The sequence below is a fragment of the Quercus robur genome, chromosome 10 (assembly GCF_932294415.1).
Source record: "Quercus robur chromosome 10, dhQueRobu3.1, whole genome shotgun sequence".
Classification (NCBI taxonomy): domain Eukaryota; kingdom Viridiplantae; phylum Streptophyta; class Magnoliopsida; order Fagales; family Fagaceae; genus Quercus; species Quercus robur.
In genome coordinates this window covers 1,599,658-1,617,152 of record NC_065543.1, presented here as the reverse complement: position 1 = coordinate 1,617,152, position 17,495 = coordinate 1,599,658, and the positions used below count along the sequence as shown (strand labels likewise).

General features: G+C 34.0%; 1 long non-coding RNA gene across 1 annotated transcript in view; it reads left to right on the top strand.

Annotated features, from left to right (window-relative positions):
* Positions 1–2,884: 2,884 nt before the first annotated feature.
* Positions 2,885–17,495, top strand: part of LOC126704414 (uncharacterized) — a 65,706-nt gene continuing 51,095 nt past the window's right edge. The window contains exon 1 of the long non-coding RNA XR_007648178.1: positions 2,885–2,954. This is a non-coding gene — a long non-coding RNA (uncharacterized LOC126704414). The remainder of the gene's footprint in view (positions 2,955–17,495) is intronic.

Here is a 17,495-nt window from a genome sequence, read left to right as displayed (position 1 = left end):
TATGAAATAATAATTAAGTGAATGTTTGTTACATAATTATGTATTAACAATTCCCATATTAATCATCAGCATTTATTATGGTATTTATTGCATAATTTTTGTATCTCCGGTTATTGCATTTAAATTAAATTCTCATACTAATTGCCAACAAGTAATATAGTAGTTGTGTGAAACTACAACCAACAATAAGAAGATAATATGTGTCTCTATCATGTGTATGCATATGACTCACTTAAAATGATTGTGTACAATCACGTGTATCTATATTACATGCCCTGCGAATGACTCATTAAAAATGATTGTACATAATCACTTAAGTGTGCCAAAAAAAAAAAAAAGTATAGTGTCAAAATGATCTCTACCGAAAAAAATATTTGTTTAATGTCTCATAAGAGTACCACCTAGACTGTCATGTCAGCCTTACATAATTTAAAATAATTAAAACAAAATCCTCAAAATCTGAAATAGCAAATAACAAAATGACAACATCAATGAAAGCAAAGCACCCTATACTAGTATGAGCACAACATTCACTCGAATCCACTAGATCAAACACATGAGGGCCAACTCTGCTCAATGAAGTCCATGTTGGGAACATTACACAAAGTAATAAAGAAATAAAAAAGTGAACAAAAAGACAAAAAATGGTTCGATAACTTGAAGGCACAAAATTAATTGTTTTCCTTAGACAATATTTGCCCCCACAAGTACGTTGATAAAGGGTTATTACAAACTTGTCCCAAGATACAACCAAATTTTTAGATTCTACAGATAGCAATTTTGGAAAATACTCATAGGTTTTCTTGTGTTTCTTAGCAATTGATTTTGGGAGAGAAGAGAAGTGATTATCAAGTGAACATAAACAACTATTTATACCCATAGGGTTATAACCCTTCAAGAGGTATGAATGGAGAGTTAAGATGCCTCATAAAACCGTTCACAAGAAATAAAACATTTCCCAATGTTTAGAACGTTTACCACAAATTCTGTAGAAAATTCTGCAAAAAATAGTTTTTATGAGGCTCGATCAATCAAGCGAGGTGTCAAGATGCAATCAAGAAAATCTCAATTTGTCGAGATTGTAGTCAGGCACATATACTTTTTTTCAAAATCTTGATCGATCAAAATAGTATTCTCAGTTAGTCGAGAATCCTGAACTTCTAAATTTTGAATTTTAATTTATTATTTTACACAAATGATATACTCTCCATACCTACATATTATTATTACAACCTATTCTTGTATATATCTATATATACAACAGTCCAAGCCGTACATCATTAGTTCACACTTCATAATAATCTCTTCTCTTCATTTGAGGACCAACTCTTGTCGATGACGTCCATTGGTCCATGTGCTACATCATCAATTCTATTGTTGCTTTAAGTATTTGTTTGTGATGATATTTCCAATAAAACCCAATTGAACAGAGAGAGATAAAGAGATTATACCAAAATTAGCATCACTGGCTGATCGGTTGCCGCCGGTCTTTACCATTGGGCGTCGTGATCACTAATCTCTTCTGTTAGGTTTTTTATTTATTTATTTATTTATTGAAAGTTACTGCTTCTCAAGAATAGTGGGCTAGGGATAATTTTTAGTAAACACGTGAGCTTATCAATAAGTTGGTTTTTATTTATTTTTATTAAGTTAATTTTGACATGACAGTCAGTCTTATGTGGCTTTAAATAAAATGTCATGACAAAATTAAGACATTTGAAAAGTTAATAACTAAATTATTATAGTTAGGAATCAAATATGTAATTTATACTTAAATTTTTGGCTAAAATATAAAATTCATTTTCTAAGTTTCATCTTTTGTCATTTCAATTCTCTAAATTTCAATATACTCAATTCAGTCCTCCATTTACTATCTCTTAAATTGCACAAAACGACATCGTTTTACACTTTAGTTGATATATAATTTTTTTTTTTAATTTTTGAATTTTAGAAAAAATGTTAATTAAAAAAGAAAAGAAAAAAACATAGACTAAACCCAAATGTGGCTATAGGTCTATCGTTGTAGCCACATTTTTGAAACATGCGGCTATAGGGTATCTATAGCCACTTTTTTGGTAAACACGGCTAAAAAAAACTCCCCTATAACTAGCTTTTTTGTAGTGGGTGTCCCTCCCTCCCTACCCTGAAGAACAAAATTTGAGACCCCACCCCAAGCCAATAACTGAGAAACCGAGAGGGAGAGGGAGAGAGATCAAGAGGGGGCTCTCTTGCAGCAATCACAAAGGTAGCCTCATCTGGTGATTCAGCTTCAAAAGAAATTCTTCCCGTTTCTTCATCAACTTCAAGTAATGTTGTATGGCAAATGGTCAAGTTCTGGATTACATTTGGGCCAATTAGTTCCATTGAGTTGGAAGTCAAAGTTCTTGTCTTATCAGAAAGTATAGTGTCAACTTGGCCAAGTTCTTCATTCGAATTTGAGGTACGGGCACATGTTGGTTTGTCAGCTTCTTCATGGTACATTTGTAGATCTTGATTGATAAAAATACTTCGAAGAACTTTGACTATTTCTATTGAAACATACAAGGAAATGGGAATCAGGTAACTATACAACAAAAGGGCAGTCTCAAGATTTTGTTCTTCAGGGTGGGGAGGAAGTGACACGGTTTGGGTTTAGTTTATGTTTTCCTTTTTCTTTTTCTTTTTTAATTAGTGTTTTTTTCTCAAATTTCGAAATTAATAAAAATTAAATATTAACTGAAGTGTAAAATGACATCACATTAGGTAATTTAACGGTGCAATTTAACGGATAATAAACAAATGACTAAATTGAGTATAATTGATACTTAGAGGACTAAAATGACTAAAAGTAAAACTTGGTTTTTACCTTTTGAAGGGAGCGACCATATCACTCTGATTTTGAAGACTAACTCAGGAAGCTGGCAAGAAGTTTGCATCTAATTTACTTGATGACAACTGATGCCAAGGTACCTCAGGTTTTCTTTCACTTACCATTTGAATTATGTGTACATAATTTACTTCATAATTGGTCATTTACAAAACCCAATTCCGTTCAATGCTTAGTAAGTCTACTCATACTACCCTATATCCTCTTCTATTCCCTTATATTTGTAATGGGTGAGAGTATTCCTGGTATGAATATTAATTGGACGCCACTGATGAAATATGTAAATACTACAATTTGGTTTAATGGTTTTGAAATAAATCGTAGAAATTAATCTCACCAACCACCTTGGCAACTTTTGAAAAATTCTACTCTTCTTCTTCAATCTTTGAAATTATTTGCAATCATGTGCAAAAACTCACTAAAAGCATAATTTAATTAAAAAGTCACTAAAAGCATTCCCTTAGGGGGAAAACGAATAAAAATGCAGAAATGGGTGAACCTTAGTGAGAATCATATCCAAATGACCTGTCCTTGCTTTTGAATCTCTGATCTCTATAAGAAGGTTCCATTAGAAGTTTTTTTTAACTATCTTTCATCAATATCTATTAATTAATTTTTTTTTTTTACTTTTCATTACTAAATTTTGAATCAAATTGTAAAGTAATAGCATATTCTACGGCAATAATGTTATTATATGATTTTCTTCTGCAATTGAATATTAGACATATAAATATGTGAAGGCATTTATATGAAACCATTCAAGTAAGTAATATTATAACCACTTAATATATTTCACCTAGATTAACTACAATTTACTAAAGTGTCAAAAGGCCAAAAAGGCTTTACTTTACACCAACAAAGAGAATGCATTTATTATAAAAGAAGTGGAGAACTGTTTTTGCAAAACACTAATTACAAAGGCAGGTATCAATTATCAAAAAAAGGTTTCAAGGAATAAAATTTATAACAAATTTTTTTTTTCTCATTCACATGCTCATCTTTGGATTTCTCTTATAAGAGACGTAAATGCAGTATTATTATTATTTTTTTTTTTACTATTTTGTTCTTTAAAGAAAGTACAGTTAAATAGTTCAAAAAATTGTGAAAGCATAAATTAATGAGATTTAACAAAGCAAATGACCATTAATATGTATATTGATACCCAGATTTTTGATTGAGAGAAAGAATATTTTAAAAGATGATGTTTTTAATTATTATTCTATTTGAAAATTAGTTTGAGGAAATTATTTTTCAAAAACAAAATCACACTGAGAATTTAAACATCCAAGAAAATAATTTCAAATTTACATCACAAATATTCACTCTGCAATTTGAAATCATTTCAGAAACATCAAACAAAATCTCATAGAACTAATCTAAAATAGATAAAAATTGAATAGAAGTAAAAAATCAATCCAACCAAATTTGTCAAACTAATTCATATTTCATACCCAGATCTAAGAAAATATTGGAAAAAACAAAAAAAAAAAAAAAAAAAAAAAAAAAAAAAAAAAAAACAAACCTTACCAGTGGTAGTTCTCTTTATGTCCGTACCTCAATTCTTACGTGCATTACCTGTGCCAGTTCTGGTGGTATAAGTCTGGCAAGCGAACGGACGGTGGCGGGAAAATGATGGTGATGGCCGGCCATACGAACTTTGTCTCCTTCTCATCTCTGTATCACAAGGTTTTTCTTTTCCTTATTCTCTATCTCTGAATCGCAAGCGTAATAGTATTTTAACCTTTTTTTTTTTAATATACTGAGAAAAACGATGTTAATATCAAACGATATTAAGACGGTGAAACAATATAATTTATCGCTTTTTAACTTATAAGTGGTGAAATTTTAGATGGACATTTTTTCTACATGGCAACACCTCTTTAATTGTAGGAAAAAGGCTTTTGCTTTTATATATAGTATTAGACTAGTGTGTAACCTCATGCATATGTACAAGTACATTTAAAAAAATCACAATTATACGTTACATATTTTTTTAACCATATATCTCTAAAACATCATTTAAACCCTTTAAATTAAATTTCTGACCTAGGGGGCGGCTCTCAAACCCTAGCCAGTGTAGTAGAACATTGTACTGCCCAGTGCAAGTTTTCTAGTTCTCGTCGCTATTTCAACAAGGAGTGAGAGGTTACTAGTTTAGCATGGAGAGTTTATCGGTTCAGTGGGAGCGTTTCTCTTTGACAGAGGAAGAAGGGAGTACGTATAAGTCTGAAACTTTTGAATAGGGGGGCAGTCATGTGGTTGTGGCGAAGTTTTACACTCGTAGAGTCTTGAATATGGAGGCGATTGCTAGGACTTTTAAATCTATGTGGCGTACAAAGAGAGGATTCGAGGTGAAGGACGTGGGTAATCATGTGGTGTTGTTCGTCTTTGAGGATAGTGTGGATGCCGAGCGGATTATCATGGGTGAGCCGTGGAGTTATTATAAGTTCCTAGTCTCGCTCCAGCGCCTGGACAAGAGTGTTCTGGTCAAAGAGTTGAGATTTAATATGATGAGGTTTCGGGTCCAACTCCACGACCTTCCTATTGGTGATATGAATTTGAAGTCGGCATGCAAAATTGGGAGGGTTATTGGAGAAGTCCAGTCGGGTATGAAGGAGTGGGGTACTTATGATGGTAGTAGTTTTATGAGGATCAAGGGGCTGGTTGATACTTCAAAACCACTGTGCAGGAGGCGTAAACTTTGTATGGAGGACAGTAAGGTTGGCTGGGTTCAATTCTGATATGAACGTTTACCTAACCTATGCTATTGGTTTGGGTTGTTGATGCATTGCAACAAAGATTGTGATTTGTGGGTGCGAAGTCAGGGCAGCCTTACAGAGAAGGATCAACAGTTTGGAGGGTGGATGAGAGCTCCTATGACCGCTCCAAAAAAGTGTTCTATGGTGAAGGTGGAAGGATGTGAGGAGGACGTGGACAGGGATAGGCAGCAGTTTTCTTCTAGGCATGATAATGATGAGATGGATACTAGGGAGAATACTGTTGTTGGTTTGGAAAGGAATGGAATTTGTCATCCAAGTGAGGCCGTGGAGGAGCATGGTGTTGATGAGGGAGTTGGGTTGATGGGGAACTTTGTTGGGACGAACAGAAGTGGCCAAGGGAATTTTGATGATAAACTTAGGGAGATAGATTCAGATTTGGCTGCTTTTGATGGTGCTGCTATAGATTCAGTTGCTACTTCTTCAAGTGAGACAATTATGGGTACGAGGACAGGGATAGATGGTAATGTTGAACAGGAGCAGGTAGATCATAGGGCCTTTGTTGATTTGGAGAATTGTAATCCATTAGGTGGGTCACTTAGAGGGTGGAAAAGGTTAGCTAGAGAGAGAGATGTGGTGGTGCAGTCTGGTAGTACAAGTGGCGGGAAAAGAAGTGTTGTTGAGTGTTTGGAGGGGACGGCAGATTTGGTGCCTACTAAGAGACGATGTGCTAGCGTTAAAAGTAATGAAACGATGGAGGCTGATGCTCAGCCCCGCTGAGCCCAATGAGTTGCTTAGCTTGGAATTGCCATGGGCTTGGGAACCCACATGCAAAGACAGAGCTTGAAGAGTTAATTCAGGCACAAGCTCCCCTAATTGTTTTTTTGTCAGAAACATGGGCTGATAAAGAACAGTTAGAAAGGTTGAAGTATAAGGTTAAGTTTGCAGGTTTATTTGTAGTTCATAGTCAAGATAGATGGGGTGGTTTGGCACTCCTTTGGCAACATGGAATTTAGGTATGGGTTGATAGTTTTTCCAAATTTCATATTGATGCTGTAATTCAAGGTGGTTCGTGTGAGGCTTGGAGATATTCGGAATTTTATGGAGAACCGGATACTAATGATAGGGAAGAGGCATGGAATATGCTACGCATGTTAAATTCAAAGCCTTATCTACCTTGGGTGTGTATGGGAGACTTTAATGAAATTCTACTTTCTGAAGAAAAACGTGGTGGTAGGATTCGGCCACATGGACAGATGCAAGCTTTCCGGGATGTTTTGGACACTTGTGGTTTTGTGGACTTAGGCTTTACGGGTCCTGAATTTACTTGGCAATGTAATAGACATGGGCAAGTTATATGGGAGAGGCTGGATAGAGGGGTTGCTAACTATGATTGGATGGCTAGATTCCCAGCAGCCACCATTAGACATCTTCACTGTGTAGCTTCAGATCATAGACCGATCCTGTTGGTGTTTGATCCGAATGGGGAAGCAACAAGGTGGAAGCGCAAACCTTTCCGTTTTGAAGAAATGTGGTTGGCTGAGAAAGAATGTGGTGCAAAAGTTAAAAAGGCTTGGGAGATTCAGCCGATCGGGAATCAGATGAACCGAGTAGTGACTAAGATTAAGAAGTGTAAAAAAATGCTGAAATCGTGGAGCAAGGATCATTTTTGGAATCATTCAAAATCAGTTTAGATTGAAAAAAGAATTGCTTTGGAAAGCTGAGGAGGATTCGGCCAAAGGAGGTAACCATGAGGTGGTGGTTCAATTGCGACGAGAGCTAAATGTCTTATTAGATAAGGAGAACTGTATGTGGGCTCAGCGATCTAGAGCTCAATGGTTGGCTTGTGGAGACCAGAACACAAAATTCTTTCATGGGGTAGCCACTCAGAGAAAAAGGAGGAATTTTATTAAAGGTATTCGGGATTCTCATGGTGTTTGGGTTTCGGGTGAGAGGGAAGTAAGGGCGGTTTTTGTTGATTTTTACACTAGATTGTTTTCATCTTCAAATCCTTCAGATTTGGAGTGTGTATTGGCTGGAGTGTAGTCCATGGTCAGCACCTCTATGAATGAAGCTTTAATTTGTCCATATAGTAGGGAGGAGGTGAAGGTGGCTATAAAACAAATGGCTCCTTTAAAAGCCTCGGGCCCTAATGGGATGCCCCCTTTATTTTACCAAACCTTTTGGTCAGATATTGGTATGGAAGTCTCATATGCTGTCCTCTCTTGTCTCAATTCAGGTAATCTTCTGAAGTCTATAAATCATACTTTTATTACTTTGATTCCAAAGGTTAACAATCCCGAAACTGTTGCTCAATTTAGGCCTATTAGTCTTTGTAATGTTATCTATAAAATTCTGAGTAAAGTCACTGTCAATAGGTTAAAACCTATTCCAAAGTCCATTATTTCTGAGACTCAGAGTGCCTTTGTTGCTGATAGGCTTATTACAGATAACATTCTTATTGCTTTTGAGTCTTTGCATCATAAGAAAACTCAGTGTTCTGGGAGGACAGGTTTTATGGCTTTAAAGCTTGATATAAGCAAAACTTATGATAGAGTGGAGTGGGTCTTTCTAGAGAAAATTTTATTGAAGATGGGTTTTCAGAATACTTGGGTAGCCATGATCATGCAATGCATCACAACGGTATCTTATTTGATTTTGGTGAACAGTGAATCTACGGGTCTTATTTATCCTTCACAAGGTCTGAGACAGGGTGATCCTTTGTCACCATTCCTATTTCTATTTTGTGTAGAAGGGTTAAATGCCCTTCTCTGTCAAGCTGCAAGTTCTGGGGAGATTAGAGGATACTCTATTTGTAGAGCGGGTCCAAAAATCACTCATCTTTTCTTTGCCGATGATTGTTTGTTATTTTGTAGAGCAACTTCTAAAGAATGTGCTAAAATCTAGTCTATCCTTGCTTGGTATGAGGCTGCTTCTAGTCAGCAGGTGAATTCAGATAAGACAACAGCTTTCTTTAGTCGAAACACTTCTGTGGAGGTTCAAGAAGAATTAAAAGTTTTACTAGGGTTGCCGGATATTAAAAACTATGAGAAGTATTTGGGGCTCCCTTCCTTTGTGGGTTGAGAGAAGAAAGAGTGTTTCAATCACATCAAGGAGCAGATTTGGGCTAAAATGCAAGGGTAGAAGGAGAAATTGTTGTCTCAGGCCGGTAAGGAAATAATGATTAAAGCGGTGGTTCAATCAATCCCAACATACTCTATGAATGTCTTTCGGCTTCCTATTGGTCTCCTTAAAGATAGAGAAGCTATGATTCGTAAGTTTTGGTGGGGGTGCTCTGAGAATTCTAGAAAGATCCACTGGGTTAAATGGGAGACTCTTTGTTCTTCAAAGTCAATTGGAGGTATGGGCTTTCACGACTTATGTGTGTTTAATGATGCCATGTTGGGGAAGCAAGTATGGCGTTTATTTCATGATAGGACCTCGCTGGCTTATAAGGTGTTCCGGGCTAAGTATTTTCCTTTTGGTAATATTTTTGATGCGGTAGCCTCTCCGGGTTGCTCTTTTGCTTGGAAAAGCATTTTACAAGCTAGGGAAGGTGTTTTGAGGGGTGCTCGATGGAGGGTGGGGGATGGGAGAGATATTGAGATCTGGAGTGATCGTTGGCTGCCTTTTGATGGTATGGGAAGGATTTTATCTTCACAGAGGGACCTTTCTCTAAATATGGTCCATGATTTGTTGTTGCCTGGTACTAATCTCTGGAATGAGGAGCTTCTTGATTTGAATTTCTATCCGTGGGAAGCTGAAGCCATCAAAAACATTCATGCTAGCAATCATGAGGCAGTTGATGCTTTGATATGGCCTCACACGGTTGATGGTGTGTATTCAGTCCGGAGCGTGTATCACTTATTGGCAGCAACACAGCATCAGGAACAGCCTAGCTCGTCGAATGTGGAGGCTAGAAAGGGGTTATGGAATGGTATTTGGAAGCTGAAGGTCCCAAACAAAGTGAGACATTTCCTATGGCATGCTGTTCGTGAGTCGCTGCCCATTAAATGTAATTTGCACAGGCGTCAGGTATTGAGTTCTGGAATGTGTGATGCTTGTGGTGACTATGGTGAAGATGGGGTTCACGCTTTGTGGTTCTGTGATGCGGTAAAGCCCATTTGGATGTCAGATGTTCGGTTTTCTTTTCTTCATGCTCATCATTTTTCAAACTTTGGTGATCTGTTTCAGTTTTTATGCTTACATGGATCCTCTAATCTGATTGCCTTGTTCGCTATGACTGCTTGGGGTATCTAGGAGAGGTGAAACAGGGTGAGGGAGGGGTAGAAAACTTGGGGTTCTGAGATGGTGATGTGCCGAGCTTCAGAGTTTTTGCAGGAGTATCGGGATGTGCAATCGGTGAATCCGCAGATGGCTGTTCGGAGTATGGATTTGCGTTGGAAGCCACCTAATTCAGGTGTTTACAAAGTAAACTTTGATGGCACTTTATTTCTGGATCAGAGGTGCGCTGGCTTAGAGGTGGTTGTTAGGGACTCGGCTGGGCTTGTTATGGCTATGTTAAGTCAGAGAGTGAGGCTCCTAGATTCGGCTGATGTAGTGGAGGCTTTGGCAGCTCGTAGGGCCATTTGCTTTGCTCAGGAACTCAGCCTTCATAATGTGGTGATTGAAAGGGACTCTTTGAAAGTTATTCAAGCCATTATCGATACTAGGCCAGTGCAGACTTTGTATGGACATATTATTGATGAGATTAGACTGTTATCTTCTTCTTTTCTTTGTAATTTTTTGCATGTTAATCGAAATGGCAATAAGTTAGCTCATGCCCTTGCTAGACAAACAGTTTTATCTGCTGATACTGATGTGTGGATAGAAGAACTTCCACGGGATTTGGAGGATGTTGTTTAGTTTGTTTTTTCTAGTAATAAAGTTTCATTTACCTTTTCCTAAAAAAAAAAAAAAAAAAAAAATTTCATTAAATTTAAGCTCTTCAGTTTTTGCATGTAATAATTTACTTACCATAAAAATTAAAAAAATTAGATAAACATGTGTCACAAAATTGGACTCCAATTGAAATCCAATTTAGAATCTAATTGGATTTGGCCTCTTTGATTTTTACACTCAATAAATTACTTGGCATAAAAATTAAAAATTACATGGGACATATGACACAAAATTGGAAAATTAAAATCTAATTGGATTTTCTCTCAATATATATATATATATATATATATATATATATATATAAACTAGTTTATAATCTGTGCATATGCACGGTATAATTAAAAAAAAAAAAAACAATTACACATATATGGATTCAAATTATACCTTGTTTAAGTCATAGATATATACATGAGTTTTACTCTTTCTTTCTTCTTCATTTTTTATTTTTATTTTTTTGAATATACACATGAGTTTACTCTTTTTTATTGGTTTTTTATGGTTTATTTATATTAGACTTTTCATTTTTTGCACAACATTAGCTCACCTAGAAATTAAAAATATATATAGATAGGACACGTGGCACAAAAATAGACAACAATTAGAATCAAATTTGAAATCTAATTTGATTTTTTCTCAGTTTTACCTATTAATATATATATATATATATATATATATATATATGATCTACAATCTAATTGGATCTACTCTTAGCTTTTTAGACTCAATAATTCACTTATCACAAAAATTAAAAAATTAGATGGGACACATGGAACAAAATTAAACTCCAATTAAAATTCAATTTAGAATCTAATTGAATTTAGATTCTTTAATTTTTGCACCTAATGATTCACTTAAAATACAAAATTAAAAATTAGATGAGACACGTGCCGCAAAATTAGACACCAATTTAGAATTTAATTGGATTTTCTCTCAACTTTGGCTATTAATATATATATATATATATATATATAGGAAATTAGTATGAGAATTGAATTTAAATATGATAATTGGAGATACATATATTATGTAATAAATACCGTAATACATGCTCGTAACTAATATGGAAATTTTTAATATATAATTATGTTTTTTCTTTGAGGGTGATACATAATTATGTATTAAACATTCACTTAATTATTATTTAATAATAAAATTATATCTTATTAATAGAAAATATTAATCAATGCCCCAAGGGCATTTGTTTAGGAACATTTTTTTAAAAAATTTATGCAAAAATAAAAAATAAATATTTTTTTATAATATAAAATTTTATATTTATCATAAAATTGAGATCAAAACTTTCTTAAAATTTTCCATTAAGAAATTTCCTAAGCCATTCCTTATAAATTAATTATTATAATTGTACAGACAGGCCTTGAACTATATACTGATATGAAAGAGTTTGGGGGAAGAGAGTGAACATGCGAATGTGAAACAATAAATGAATACGTGAATGTGAAACAATAAAGGCTTCAACATTCGCAATTTTAAACTCAAGTTACTCTTTCTTTCTTTCTTAAAATTAACCATATAATCCTACTTTTCATCTTCTCATTTACTATAGTCTCATCCACTCTCTATATAAAAAAGGTTGCTCCCCTCTCTCCGAAATTTTGTCATAAAATTATTGTTTATTCTTGTCTAGATTGAGAGGTTTGGTAACTAGAATTGTTGTTGACATTTTGGTTATGAATTAAAATAAGATGGATAGCAATAAAGGGAAACTCCCTCTAACTCAAGCCCCCAAAGGTGGTGGCAGCAGCAGCAGAGGAGGCAGTGGAGCATCCACCATGGACTCCGTCAACTGGGGGACCCATTTGAAGCGTGAAGACTTAGCTAACGAGCTGTAAGATATATTGTTTATTCTCCAGAATTCTTATGATTTTATAAATAAATAAATAAATAATAAATAAATAAATAACAAAACAAAACAAAGCTTAATTCTACATTTTAAGCTTGGTTTCTCATTTTTTTTCGCCTGACTAAACTCTACATCAAATTTTGATTATTGTGTGTGATTGAATTAAAATGCATTTTTTTTGCTGTTAGAGATATATTAGCTCATTAGCATAGGCCCAAGCCTAATTCTACTTTGTGTGCAAGCCAAGTCTCCTACTTGTACTAGAAGTCTATTAGTTTAGGGTTTAGTCTACTATATATACATATGTTATAATTCATTATAACACAGGATTTGTACTACACTCTAATATATTATTGACGTAGCCCTTTAAGGTTTCCTCCGTGGATGTAAGCCATTAGGCTGAACCACGTAACTCTCGTGTGTTATCGTATTCTATACTTTATGCTTTCGCTTCCGCATCCATACTAGCATATTCAACATGTCGCTTCCGCATCCATACTAGCATATTCAACATGATGTATCAATGCTAATATTTAACATGGTATCAGAGCCACCTTCTTGTGGCCATGGTTTTCTGTCCTTGCGGTATTTTTAAGAGCAATCTTTGTCTTCCTCGATGTTTTTTTTTTCGCTGTGTTCATCTTTTTTGGCTTTCTACTGCTGCCATCAAAACTCTCCGGTATAGTCAAGCCACCGTTAGAAGTCGCATCAACATTGCAAGATCATTGCCTTCCTCAAACTACCATCACAGAGCCAAACTTCATTCAAAGGATCTTCTCAACCTTATCAAATCTCAAGATTTCATCAAACTTTCATCTTGAGTTTGAGAGGGGGTGTTAGAGATATATTAGCCCATTAGTATAGGCCCAAGCCTAATTCTACTTTGTGTGCAAGCCAAGTCTCCTACTTGTATTAGAAGTCTATTAGTCTAGGATTTAGTCTACTATATATACACATGTTATAATTCATTATAACACAGGATTTGTACTACACTCTAATATATTATTCTATACTTTATGCTTTCGCTTCCGCATCCATACTAACATATTCAACATGATATATCAATGCTAATATTTAACATTTGCGTTAAATATTGTTGTTAAGCTTGTATTTGTGTTATGGACACAACTTTTTTATATTTTTTTATTTTTATAAAAGTTCTACACTGTCAGCATATTTGGGACTCCTTTTCTTTAATAGCTTAATTGTGTCGGCATGGCCAGTAACATAATAAGCGTATTGCCTTCTGTGTATAGAACGAATGTATGGAGGACGAAGCTTACCCTTCGTCTAATCCCATCATCTGAAGTTGAAGAATCGGCTAAAGAATTTGAGAATGATGCTTTTGTTAAAGCAAAAAACTCGGTATTTCTATGATCCTTCTGAGTCCCTTTTTTTCATGATCCATATCTACATATATATGTACTTCCAGAATATAAAACACCATCATAGATCTTTTTCTATTTTGCATCCTGTATATAGTGCAATGTGATTTAAGTTTTAATTTTTAATTTTAATATATGTTTTAAAATTTTATGCCTCATTTCAGTCAGATTATGTAAAAAAAATGATTTGGGGGATCCAAGATCAAGATGCAGGTAAAAAAAATCAGATAACTATGTACATGATTTTACTTACATATTAATCCACCTCGTTTCTCTCTCTAGTGTTGTGCTTGTTATTTCATGTATCTTCATGAATTATATACACACACATACATATTTAGTTACCTTACATGCTTATGTACAGATAAGACTAAAGTCGTGAAGCATGGAGACTAAAGGAGCCGAATCTCTTGGATGAAGTTTTCGACTTGGATAAGATTTTTTTTTTTTTTTTTTTTTTGAGAGAGAGTTTTCGACTTGGATAAGATTAGGTTAAATATGTGATGAAGCTTTGATTTAATTCTCAATTTTATCAATAAGCTTATCAAATAACGGCTTCCTATTGTCTAGGAAGAGTTAGCGGTTAGCTTTACAGATTTTTTTTTCCCTCTTTGAATTCGAACTATTATTTAGCTTTTTATATCATTATCAATTTATTTGTAATCCAATTGAGAAGCACTATTTGCATTTAGTAAATGAGAATTGAAGAAGGATAATGAGAATTACAACCCAAAAATTCTCTAGTGTGTTTGCAATTTGGATAACGGGATTTTGGCATGCGAATTTGGATTTAGGCGATTAAAATCTAAATACCTTGTTTGAATAAAAGAGTCAAGGACTTGAATTTGGCTAAGGATTTTAAACTTTGTTATTCTTGATTTTAAAATAAGATCTAACCCGATAGAATTTTAGAAATTCTTAGCCATATTTCAATAGTTTCTAAATTTTATAATTTCAAATCCTCCAAGATATAAAATACAACCAAACAAGGAATTTTAAAATCTATGAATGTAAAATTAAGGCATTTCAAATAAATTGATTTTAAAATCTAATAAAGCTAAATTACATATTTAGTCCCCAATCTTTTAAGTACGGTTTTAAAATGGCCTCGGCCGAAAAAAATATTTGTTTAATGCCACATAAGAGTACCACCTGGACTGCCATGTCAGCCTTACCTGCTTAAAAAAAAAAAAAAAAAAAAAAAAAAAAAAAAAAAGAGGCAAATAACAACACCAATGACTAATATGAGCACAACATTCACTCGAATCCACCAGATCAAGCACATGACAATGACGGCCAACTCTGCTCAGAGAAGTCCAAGCCAAACATCATCAGTTCACACCTCATAATAATCTCTTCTCTTTCTTTTGAGGGCCAACTCTAGTCTATGATGTCCATGTGCTACGTCATCAATTCACAGTTTCACACTTTTTTTTTGAGAAGGAATACATAGGTAATCAAATGGACTTTTCAGACACACGCACACACGCACACGGGAATGGGGACAAAGGCTCAATATCACACAACTCACCCACTACAAAAGCCGGTAACTCTTGTAGGGAGTGTGAAGGCTTTAAACCTGGACTTGAACTCACTCTTAGACGATGTGGGACTACCCACGTTGTTCATTTTTTTGAGAAGGAATACATAGGTAATCACAGTTTCACACTAATCTCTTATTATCTTCTAATTTTGCTTAGTATATGTTTTTATAGTGTTTCCAAAAAAAAAAAAAAACCCATTTGAACAGAGAGATAGAGAGAGAAAGAGATTATACCAAAATCGGCGTCACCAGCCGATTGGTTGCTGCTGGTCTTCACCATTGGGTGTTGCTACCGTGCTTGACCATCGGGCATCGCTACCGTGATAGCTAAAGCTACTGTAAGCTTATCACTAAGTTGGTTTTATTATTGAGTTAATTTTGACATGGCAGTCTAGGTAACAGTCTTATTTGACTTTATACAAATATTTTATTGAGACATGGTATAAACTCATATTTTACCCCTCTAATCCTAATATGCCACATCATTTTATCACATATTTAAAAATAAATATAAACACACTCAATCAATTCTAATACCCATATATAAATCTAACTAAATTGAAAGTTTATTGAGATGTTATTAGGAGTGGTAGGATGTATTAAATTTTAAGTAAAATATTGACGTGTCAATTTTTTATTGAATGGTGTAAAACATGAGTTTTACACCCCACGCCTACTGAATTTGGATTCTTTTTTATTTTGACCATTAATTATGTCAACATTTCATTTTTCATTTATTACCATTTTGACATAAAACCAAAATGTTAGAACTAAATTAATACATTTGAAATGTTAATGACTAAATTATAATAGTTAGAGATCAAGTATGTAATTTACCTTAAATCTTTTTAAAGGTTAAAAAGAGTTTAGAAATCTGGAAAATCAAAGCGCAAATTGTCATTTTGAAAATTTTCCCTTTTATTTTTGAAATGCAAGCGTAAACTTGCTAGCTTTTACTTTCACTAGATTTTCCAAAATTTTAAAATATTCACACATGGCCATATATGTTTGTTTGGATGTAAATGATCTTATTTTCACATTTGCGGGTTGTAATGTATTTTTTGCATTTTTTTTCCATAAATTAGATAAATATTTAAAGACATCATTGTGCTAGTAGCCTAGAATAAGGCCTTAATTAAGTGTTAAACATATTTTCTACAAATTTGCAATTAAAATTAGATTTTGGTGTTACTGAAGGTGCTCATATTCCTTCCTCCTCAAAAAATATAAATAAATAAATAAGAAAAAAAGAAAAGGAAACTTATTTTCAAGGGTTTGTGTTCAATAATTATGATTTCAATAATCTGCTTCATCGATCGCTCCCATGGTATGGCTCACTAAGTTACAAATTTGGCTGATTTAAAAGAAGGATCTACCAAGGGAAACGGTGGTCCTGTGTCCTTTGATTTCCCATAATCAAATAATACACACATCACAGAAAGCTAGTGATAAACACCTTGTCCTAAGATTTCCCATAATCAAATAATATGCATCGATCACAAAAAGCAAGTGATAAACACCTCACAAGCTGACTTCTTAGTTCTTACTCCCTTCTTTATTTATTTTTTCTTTGAAAGCAAAAACCAAATATGTGTGATTCATATCACATGTGATCTATTATTTCTTTGCTAAAATACTCACTTTTTTTTCATTAAGTTACTAATTACTAATACCATTTGCGCATCATGTTCTTGAAGGGCTATTTTATAGTTATTTTCTTACACGTATACATCTCATTTATATGCACGATGTGTACTTCAGAAGGGTAGGTTAATTTTGAGCTGGACAGGAATTCTCAAGTTTGAGTAGGGTGTAAGTGAGTTGAGGTCCTTGAGGACAATGACCACACCAACTAGTCTTTTTTCTTTTTTCTTTTTATTTTTGTTTAGGGGAAAAAAACAAAGGCACGGCGATATTGTCTAGCATTCACATCAACACATATAAAAATATTTCTTCTATTTTAGAATAAGAACGTTCTTTTTTATTTTACATACTTATTTTTCAAAACACTCCATATAAGATTATCTATTTTATATTACATTACATTAAAATATCAATTTCTTATTTTTTTTATTTAATTATTATTCTTTTTTCACATAGAATGACGACCATTCACTTTCTTCTTTCAGTTTCAAAATACGTAAAAAAAAAGAATAAAAAAAAACTATATGCAAACTGAATAGTGTGAATGTAAATTTACACAGTTTAGTATAGCAATTTT